Source organism: Mesocricetus auratus, unplaced genomic scaffold, assembly GCF_017639785.1.
Source record: "Mesocricetus auratus isolate SY011 unplaced genomic scaffold, BCM_Maur_2.0 Super-Scaffold_100013, whole genome shotgun sequence".
Taxonomy (NCBI): Eukaryota; Metazoa; Chordata; class Mammalia; order Rodentia; family Cricetidae; genus Mesocricetus; species Mesocricetus auratus.
Genome location: NW_024429196.1, coordinates 83,013,459 through 83,022,793, shown reverse-complemented (window position 1 = coordinate 83,022,793; position 9,335 = coordinate 83,013,459). Strand labels below are relative to the sequence as shown.

The window sequence follows — 9,335 nt, the reverse complement described above, 5'->3', positions numbered from 1 at the left end:
GAAAGCATTGCCTTCCAAGGAAGGAGGGATCATCTGTCCAAAATCCTTCAAGGACCTTCCGAACCTTTTCAAGACTTCGTGAGACCGTCTCAGTCAGGTAGCAGAAAGAATATTTGGGGGCATTGGGCCTGCGATGCCAGTCATAAAGCAGATGGCATTTGAAAATGCAAATAAATATTGTAAGGAAGCCCTTCGCCCCTATCGCAATAAAAGTCTAAATGACTATATCCGGATCTGTAGGGACATTGATGGGAACTTCATCCAGGGCCAAGTGTTAGCTGCTGCTATTCGGCCCCAAGTGGGGAAAGAAAGACCTACTCTGGGAAGGAGAAAAACATGTTTTAGCTGCGGTAGGGAGGGACACTTCCGTAGAGAGTGCCCTCAAAATAGTACTACGGGTCTCAAGAGACCTGGTTTATGCCCCCGTTGTCGAAGGGGATATCATTGGGCCAATAACTGCTACTCTAAAACTGACAGGGAGGGAAATTTCCTTTCTGCTAATAATAATCAGGGAAACGGGAGGAGGGCCCCGCCCCAGGGCCCCAAAACCAATGTGTACGGGGCAATGACCCCTGCTCTGGGCAGTGGCAGGACTCATTTTCTCCCCCAGAGCAACCCCTTCATATCTCAGACCTCCTTAGAGCCACCTCGGGGAGTGCAGGATTGGACCTCGCTCCCTCTGCCCGGGCAATCCTAACACCGGAAATGGGGATCCAGGCCCTCCCTACTGGGGTGCATGGGCCATTGCCCCCAGGCACGGTCGGACTACTTTTGGGACGGTCCAGTACTATTCTTCGAGGCATCCAGGTACACCCCGGTGTTATAGACCAGGATAGTGAGGGGAGATTAAAATAATGACATCAGTGGGCAGTGGGGTTGTTGCCATCCCTGCAGGAGAACGGATTGCTCAGATACTCCTTCTCCCTACAGCTCCTTGTGAGGCTAGAAAAATTAAAGAGAAAAGGGGCAACCAAGGTTTTGGAAGTACCGGCCCGGCAGCATTTTGGGTAGCCACTATGGAGAACCGCCCCCAGCTTACATTAAAGATAGAAGGCAAGTCCTTTAGGGGCGTCTTAGATTCTGGGGCAGATTTCTCTGTCCTCTCAGATAAATTCTGGCCCCCGCCTGGCCGAAAGAGGAAGGGACAGTGACCCTCCAGGGAATAGGACAGGCTGTACCCCAAAAAGCCTCAGAATCCTAAAGTGGCAAGACTCTGAGGGCCACACAGGGCTTTTCCAGCCATATGTTTTGCCTGGCCTCCCTATTAACCTCTGGGGACGGGACCTCATGCAAGAAATGGGAGTGGTCCTCACCACCCAGGCACCCAAGTCCAAAAGCAGGGGCCCCCAGATGACACAAGGGAGGGGCTGGAGCCTGGGGAGGGAACTAGGTAAACTAGAACAGGGAGAGGTTTGCCCTGTGGCATCCCTCCCTTTGGAGACCAGGGCCCCAGGGGATAGGAAGGGTTTTGGCCATTTTTGATGAGGGTCACTGTTGCGCCGCCAGCCCCCATACCCATCACATGGCTATCAGATGATCCGGTATGGGTGGAACAGTGGCCCTTACCAGCGGAGAAACTAAGGGCGGCTCACCAGCTAGTTCAAGAACAATTGGAGGCAGGTCATTTGGTTCCTTCCACGTCCCCTTGGAATACCCCTATATTTGTAATAAAAAAATCTTCAGGGAAATGGAGGTTACTACAAGACTTGAGGGCCGTGAATGCGACCATGCAGCCTATGGGGGCTCTGCAGCCTGGCTTGCCCGTGCCTGTGGCCATTCCTAAAGACTGGCATTTGATTGTCATTGACTTGAAGGATTGCTTCTTTTCTATTCCCTTGCATTCTCAAGATAGTCCTCGGTTTGCGTTTAGCCTTCCTGCGATTAACTTTAGGGAGCCTGCCCTTCGCTTCCAATGGGTGGTGCTCCCCAAGGGATGGCTAATAGTCCAACTATATGCCAGATTTATGTAGCTGCCTGTTTAGATCCCCTCAGACGTAAGTTCCCTGATCTTTACATTATCCACTACATGGATGATATTCTTTTGGCCGCGGCCAAAGAAAGACAATGTTACATAGCCTTTGCAGAGCTACAGGAGCTTCTGGAGGCCCGAGGATTTATTTTGGCTCCTGTAAAGATCCAAAAGAGACCCCCTTATACTTATTTGGGTCATCAAATTCAACAAACTGGCCTCCGGCCACAAAGACTCCAAATCGATTGTTCAAATTTAAAAACACTTCATGATTGGCAGAGATTCTTGGGAGAGGTGCAATGGTTTCGCCCTTCTCTTTCTATTAAAACAGGGGCTCTTAAAGCGCTTTATGATATTCTTCCTGGGGACCCTGCTCCAACTTCCCTAGACAGATTACCCCAGAGGCCAGGGAAGCCCTACAATTGTTGTTAAGAAGTATAGAGCAAGCCCACCTTCGGCGTATAGATTATGGGCAGCCCCTTGTTCTGGTTGTACTTTCATCTAGCTTTTTGCCCACTGCCGTGTTTTGGCAGACTGGTCCTATTTATTGGGTACATTTGTCAGCCTCCCCTAAGAAGGTAGTGACCCCTTACTATGATCTCATTTTACAATTGTTGTGGAAGGCACACAAGTTTAGCATTCAAACCTTTGGAAAGAGTCCTGATAAAATTATCCTTCCTTATGGTAAGGAGGAGGTGGAACATCTACAGATCTTCCATGATGGGTGGACCCTGTTTATTACATCTACAGGCGCACAGTTTGATAACCAATATCCCAACAGCCCCTTGATGTCTTTTTTCAAACAACACCCTGTGATCTTTCCCAAGATTTTAAAGGAGAACCCTCTAGTTGGAGCTCGCCCAGTCTTTACAGACGGCTCCTCCAAGGGTTTCGCGGTGGTGGTTTCTTCTCAGGTGCAGAAGAGGGTACCCATAGGGCAGATGTCAGCACAAGCCGCCGAGTTGTTTGCATGCTTGATGGCTTTCCAAATGTTTGAGGGAGAGCCCTTTAATTTATATACGGATAGTGTTTATGTTGCCAACATTGTTAGACCTTTAGAAACTTCTCCATATGTTCTTCCAACCTCCCAGGTTCGTTCCTTATTAGTTCAGCTCCAACATCTTATTTGGCAGCGCATCCACCCTGCTTATGTGGGATTTATTCGTGCACATACTAACCTTCCAGGACCCCTTGCCCAGGGCAATGAAATTGCTGACTCCTTGACCCGCCCTAGGGTCTTATTTACTCAGGAGCAGCTGGCCCACCAGCTCCATGAGAGGTATCATCTAAATGCCCGCTCCATTAAATTTCACACTGGGTGCCCCTTATCCATAGCTACACAGATTACCTCTCAGTGCCCTGATTGTGCCCCTTATCATAATTCTCCCAATGAGGGGGTAAATCCCCGGGGCCTCAGGGCCAACCATCTCTGGCAAATGGATGTCACTCACCTGCCACAGGCAGGGAAATTAAAATACATGCATGTCTCGGTGGATACGTATTCTAAACTGATTTTTGCCTCTCTCCACTCAGGAGAGAAGATTAAAGATGTTATTTCTCATTGCCTGCAGGCCTTTGCCTACATGGGTGTTCCAGATGCCCTAAAAACGGACAATGGCCCTGCCTATGCCAGCAATCGCTTTGCTGCCTTTTGCAGGGAACATCACATTGTCCATTCTTTTGGTATTCCTCACAACCCCACGGGACAGGCTATTGTGGAGCGCACCCATGCCACTCTCAAACAGTATTTTAAGAAAATAAAAAAGGGGGAGTATGTTACCTCCCCAATATTCAGTTATCCACCATACTTTACATTTTAAATTTTTTGACCGTAGACCGTAATAATTTGTCTGCTATGGAGAGACATTGGAACAAACCCTCCCAGTCCTTGGGATGGGTCAGATGGAAGGATTTGATTACAGGAAATTGGCAGCCACCCACTCCCTACTAGCTAGGGTCCGAGGGGCTGTTTGTGTTTTCCCTCCAGGAAGTGAGAAGCCCATTTGGGTCCCCGAACGGTGCATCAGGCATGTCGACCCCAATACTACTCCGGATACTAGTAATGCTCACCATGATAAAGATGATCCAACCATTGCTGAACACTCAGGTAAGGGAAATATGGGCGTTGGTGAGGATTCCCCCATGTTAATGCCAGCTCCCTGTTCATCCATTTTATAACACCAATAATACATTGAAGCGGCTGCTGCCAATGAGATTAAAAAGTCAGAAACTAGACATTCTGAGTTTCCCCTCCTAAGCCTGATACCAGGGTCAGGAAGTAGGGGAATCCAAGAGATTCCCAGCGGCATATGCTTTTAATCCCAACACACCTTTATGCAAGTCCCAGGACAGCCTCCAAACAATACAGAGAAACCCTGACTCAAAAAAAAATTGGTACTGGTATTAATTAAAGAAAAAGACAAAGACAAAGGTATATGGAATGGAAAATTTTGTTTACATTTAAGTTCTATTTTGTGAGTCATCTCTAAAAACTTTTGGCCAAAAGCCTGGCCTCTCTACCTTGCATCTACAGAGTTACAAGGAGTAGGTACGGCTGTACCCCATGACTGTAGCTCAAATGGAGGAATGATAAAAACATATAGGACTTTTTAACCTTTTTAGTTCAAGGATTGGCTGGAGTTGTTCTTTTACATAGATTTCAATTAAGGAAACTTCATTGCAACAGACTAATCATGACCTAGGGAAAAAGGATGACTAAAAGATGCATGTATGTTCTGAATGTATGGTGTGGCCACACCGGTATGTATGAAATGTGATTGTGAATGCGTGAGTGTGAACTGATTATATGATTAAAAGGATACTTAAATCCCTTCAAAAATAGTTAAGAAGCTACCTAGATTGTGTTAAATATAGCCAAAAGGAACATCCAGCCAGTCTGTTAATGTTTTAACAGAAAAGTTTAAGATACAAATGAGGCCTTGTCAGCTAGTGAGAGTTCTACAGGTTAGATTGGGAAAGACTGCTCACAGACTTCAAATAATTTTCAAAAGTTATTTAGTAAGCCCAATTTACCTAGATAGTTAACCAAGGAGGGTAGACAAATCCTTCTACTGTTATGGTCCAGCTTCAACAGTTCAAAAAGAAAATTTTTTTAGAAAATAAAAAGGGGGAATAATGTCCCCAGTCCCCACATGACTCATCAAATAATACACTCCTCATTTAAAAATTTTATAATGTGAATGCCAGTGAGCTTCAGACAGATTCTGGCATGATGGAACTTGAGCAACCATTGCTCAGATCAAATGGAGACATCCATACACTAGACAGTGGAGAAGACCCTAATTTGGGGTCGAGGGCATGTTTGTGTTTTCTTGCAGGAAAGGAATAGAGCTTCAGCAACTGTCAGACCATTTAGTGAGATGCATGGAGCAGAGAAAAACTGGACCTGAGACCATGGGAGCCTACATAAGCCAGTTTGAGTGAGATCTCCTAAATCAGTGTTCCTGATTCTTGATGTCATCGAATCTAGAGCCCAAGAAAGAGAGAAAACAGTCGGTTCGAGATTTCCAATTTCTCAACAGACCTGCTGCATCAACCTTCTGGACCCATGAGTTTTCATCGTAAAGCCAACAGAGAAAAAAGGACCCATTTAAAGCATATGGACATTGGTATGGACTATGATGAGTGGCAAAAGCCTCTTTTCAGTATTTGAACATGACATGGTCACTTGAAATATCAGACTTGATGGTTCCTATTTCTGGAATCACGACTAGGCCAGTGTATTTTTCTGGAGAAATGCAACTTGTCCTAATGTGACAACTATTGTTCATATTTTTCATAATGCTACATGTGTAACATCAATGATTGTGCCCAATGTATCTGTGCAAGTGCACTTTCTAAATGCTTTCCTGAGCAGATCTTGAAACGATTGGAAACTTTATCAAATTGTAAATGTAAATCACATGCGGGTTACCCTTGTAACAGATGAAGGCTCGTAGAATGTTATGGCCCAGATCTGGTGATGGGTATGGTGATGGAGAGGCGCTATGTCAATGGGGGTCCTGGAAATGGTGGCAGTGGCGGTAGGCATTCTGGCTTTATGCTGAGCTCAAACGTGCCTTGTTCCAGAGGCAAGAGATCCGTAACCAAGTATTGCTTAGCTTAGCCCATGGCAATCCCGATAGCCATAAAGGTTGGTTACAGATGATTTAAGGTTGGGGTATCTCCGATGACGGGCAACCTGTGGGGAAGACCCCTCCCACCTAAAACAGGGGTTCAAGGTCCCCCAAAGACGGGAAAGGGAGGGTGACCCTACTTGACCTAAGCCAGGAGTGCCTCATTTAAAAATAAAAAGGGGTGAATTGTGGGAACACCAGACCTTGAGCAGAGACCCACTTCCCCTTCTGCCTGGGAGTAGGCAGCTGTAAGACAATGTTTAGTAAAAACATGTTTACTAAAAACGATACAATAAGTTCCTGGCCACTTCCCCTTCTGCCTGGGAGTAGGCAGCTGTAAGACAATGTTTAGTAAAAACATGTTTACTAAAAACGATACAATAAGTTCCTGGGAAAGGCCTTCCCACGGAAACCGCCCTGACCTCGACCTTGTCCAAAGACTAACCGCACCTTCAAAAACCCACACACATCCACCTCTGGGTGAGAGCAGAACCAGCCAGGGTAGAGGAGAGCGCAGAAGCTTCTCTGGTGGGAGCTTTTCTTAGGAAGTTTTTCTTGAACCTTTTTGGAGCCTGTTTAAAGTTTTCTTTATATCATTGAACAAGTCTCTGTGTTTTCAATACCCGACACCCTCCGCACGTTCTCGGACACAGGCCGCGCAGCAGACGTGACAGGGGGTGTTTAAAATCAAAGTCTTATGTGTTCCTCCTTGGAATGCAGAATAGTTCAACTAACATGAAAAACAAGTTTCTCAAAAAAAATTACACATCAAGTTATCCCAACATTCAATCATTTAGTATATATTCAAGAAAACTGAAACATGGTCACTCACAAAGGCAGTATATGTGAATATTTTTCCCAGAATTTTTTAGGACAGCCCAAATATCCAAACCCAACAGCCAGATAAATAAAATTAACATTTTCAGCCTTTAATATAAATAAAATATTATATATGATACAACATGGATGGGTTTAAAAGCATCTAAGTAAAGGAGTCCAGTAACAAAAGATCATGTAGTGTATATACCATTTACTTGAAATTAGAATAGAAGCAGGTAAATTAGTGGTTACTTTGGGAAGCAGGGTGAGGGAGTAGTTGGGAAAAGATGGATGATAGGCAGTGACTGCTAACAGGAATAAGTTTTGTTTAAGGAAGATGATAATATTTCCCAGCTCTATAAACAGCAGCGGCAGCACCTCCTCAGACCAGAGGCTCCTGGACCATATGGCTCCACTGCCAGTAGCTGAGCAGGCTTCCCCTAGGGCTGTGCTCCTCTAGCCCAAGGTGGTCCACTGTAAGCCACTGGACCTGGAGGGCCCAGCAGCTCCACCAGAGCTAGACAAGCACTTCTTGCTGTGTGAGGCCTGTGGAAGTGTAAATGCAAGGAATGCGCATCCCCTCAGACTTTACCCTCCTGCTGGGTCTGCAACCAGGAGTGCCTGTGCTCAGCCCAGACCCTGGTCAACTATGGCACATGCATGTGCCTGGTGCAAGGCATCTTCTACCACTGCACCAATGAGGATGATGAGGGCTCCTGCGCTGACCATCCCTGCTCCTGCTCCCACTCCAACTGCTGTGCCCGCTGGTCCTTCATGGGTGCCCTCTCTGTGGTGCTGCCATGTCTGCTGTGCTACCTGCCAGCCACAGCTGTGTCAAGCTGGCTCAGCATGGCTATGACTACTTGAGACACCCTGGTTGCCACTGCAAACACATGAACAGTGTCATCTGCAAGGCAGCCAGTGGCGACACCAAGACCAGCAGGTCTGAAAAGCCTTTCAGACACTTTGGATGAAAACTCAACACTGCCCTTGGAAACTGGGGTCCCTCCTACCAGTCTCCTTGAGACTGGCCTGGCTCATCTGTCCTCTCTTAAACCCCAGATTAAGAAGAAACAGGCAGAGACCACTACTAACCAGCCTAGAGTCCCCAAAGGATGAAGATGCGCTTTGGGGTTTTCATGTTCTTGTCATTGTCAAGCAGCAATGACAGCATCAGGCTTTCAATGTGGTTTTCCTATTTCAGAAGACAGAGCACTGATGTGGACACAATCCAGAAGTTTGGCTGCTCAATGGCCTTCCCAGCACCTCCTCTCAACTTCACCCTCCCTCTTTGCCTCTGCTCCTACTGGAGCCTCCGGCTTGGGAGGAACAGCTAACGGAGGGTGGAATACCTCAAGGAAGACCTGCAGAACCTTGACTTCTACCTTTTCTTCCTCTGCCCATGCCTGTTGGCCTTGGCCTCTTGGGAAGGGGTTGCACCATAGAAATCCCTGCTTTGTGTACTTGATAGCTGAGAACAAATTCACTGGCAAGCTGAAGCCTCCCTGGAGCTATAGGATAGACAAGGAGTCACTGGGCAGTGTGTTCCTCCTAGCTTCAGTCACAGACTGGCCTGCCTGCTATGTGTCCTGAGGTCTCTCTTAGATTCTCTGCAGAAACTTTCTAGGTTAAGAGGGCCAGGGTGACACAAGTGAAACCAAATATCATTTTGCCAATGAGTCTGAGAGGGTGGTCTTCGGATCCAGTCATGATGTTTTTATATGTCTAATTAAACGAGATGCTAATGGTGTTTAAACAATAATAATACAACAATTTGCTTCCTTTTGGGCCACCCCCAGGAAGGGCTGATTTCACAATCTGGGGGCAAACAACCTCAAGGCGCATATTTTCCCTGCCCTTCATGAATGGCTAAAAAGAGGCCACACCTCCCATTGGCAGAATGACAGTTGAGCTGAGCTGGGTTTGGGTTTTCTTCTGATTCTGCTGCTTGCTGTCATAGCCTTTTGTGTATAGTGATGTGTCTGTCTTTGTGTAAATAGAGAGACGACGAACAGAGTCTGTTTTAGTGTTAGGAGGCCCCAATGGGGAAGTCAGAGGAACCCAGTGAGAATGTAGAACAATTCTCCAGAGGCTACTGGATTTGAGCCCCAGTTTTGTGAGCAGCACAACCCCCGCCCCTCCCGACAGCCTCCAAAGACTTAGCAACTTTTTCTCTCACTGTGCTAAAGGTCTCAGAAAGTGCAGCATGTCCAGTGGGTAGGTACTTGTTGCATGCAAAAAGCTACATAGTGTCTCTGGTCCTTGCCCGCGGCTGTTGTGTGGGGTTTTTACTTTGTGTGGTATTCTGTCCCCATCCCTGCCTCTTGGTGATATGAAAAATGGCCTGGGTCAGAAGAAGTGCCCCAGGTGAAATTGGGAAAGCATTAGGCAAAAATCATGTGTGACACTTC

General features: G+C 46.6%; 1 pseudogene; it reads left to right on the top strand.

Moving 5' to 3' along the window:
• Positions 1-7,261: 7,261 nt before the first annotated feature.
• On the top strand, positions 7,262-7,898 carry LOC101836909 (annotated as a pseudogene).
• Positions 7,899-9,335: the final 1,437 nt, after the last annotated feature.